The sequence below is a fragment of the Pundamilia nyererei genome, unplaced genomic scaffold, assembly GCF_000239375.1.
Source record: "Pundamilia nyererei isolate P.nyererei 1_Seehausen unplaced genomic scaffold, PunNye1.0 scaffold00461, whole genome shotgun sequence".
Classification (NCBI taxonomy): Eukaryota; Metazoa; Chordata; class Actinopteri; order Cichliformes; family Cichlidae; genus Pundamilia; species Pundamilia nyererei.
Genome location: NW_005187862.1, coordinates 209,242 through 210,427, shown reverse-complemented (window position 1 = coordinate 210,427; position 1,186 = coordinate 209,242).

Genomic DNA, 1,186 nt, shown 5'->3' with positions numbered 1-1,186 from the left:
TAACGCAGTTAGCTCGTTATCGCAGTTAGCTCGTTATCGCAGTTAGCTCGTTATCGCAGTTAGCTCGTTAACGCGTTAGCGCCATCCAGCACCACGCACAGGGTGACCCGGATTAACTCGCTTTGTACTGCTACTTTGTACTCTACTGCTTTGTACTGCTAAGAAGCCACTGCAGTGTGGTGTGAGCCACTCTCACAGCTTCCTTTCCAGGAAGGGGAGTTCCCTCCTCTTGAAAAAGGACCTTAAAATCATCATGAAAACTTCTTTGGACTGAGCCTGATCAGAACACAATGCAGATGGAGAAGGACTATCAAAATAAGGCAGAAAACATGACAAACACAGAAACAGAGACCCAGGGTGCATTCTAAAAGTACCTATTCCTAACGTAATACACTTTAGTGCAGCTAGTTCACTTCAGTAAAAGCAGCAGTGGGAATTACTGGCGCAAACATGCTAACCAAGTGTTTCTCTTTAGAAACAGCCAGCCATTGTACAAATACAATGTTCATGTTGTCTTTCAAACAGTTTCACTAACACTGGATGGACAGGAAGCGTTCGCGATGTCTTCTCCGGCGCTGATAATTGGCGTCTGTCTTGTGTCGGTGACGTAAAAGACAGATTTAATGCGACATGACCATTCAAACAGCAGTCGCTTTCTAAAACATCGGATATGTATCAGATTCAGTACCACATACGAAAGTGACCCAGATCGGATTTGTGCCGTTCACACTGTCATACCATGATGGGTCGCATTGGGCCAGAAGAGTCGGATTTGATGCACTTTCACCTGCAGTGTGAACATAACCTTAGAGTACTAATCAGGTGGAACCAGATACGGCACACATGATCATTTTTGACGACACACCTATGTGCTGCAGCACAGTGTTTGGGAAACATTGGTATAGATGATGTTGAATTGATACATTTACATAATGCAGGTTATCTTCCTGTGCATACATCTCAATACTAAATGATATATCTGATAAATGATATAATCAAAATACTTAAAATGAATAAACATTGCAGTTCCACTAACATACAGCACACAGCGATGCACAAAAAACATATGCATAATAAATCCAAAATAGAAAAAAAAAATCCTCATCTCAGTGCTCTTCTGTCTTTCTGCCTTTCAAAGTCTCATTCATGTGACCCACCTTCTCTCTATTTCCACCCACCCCATAAG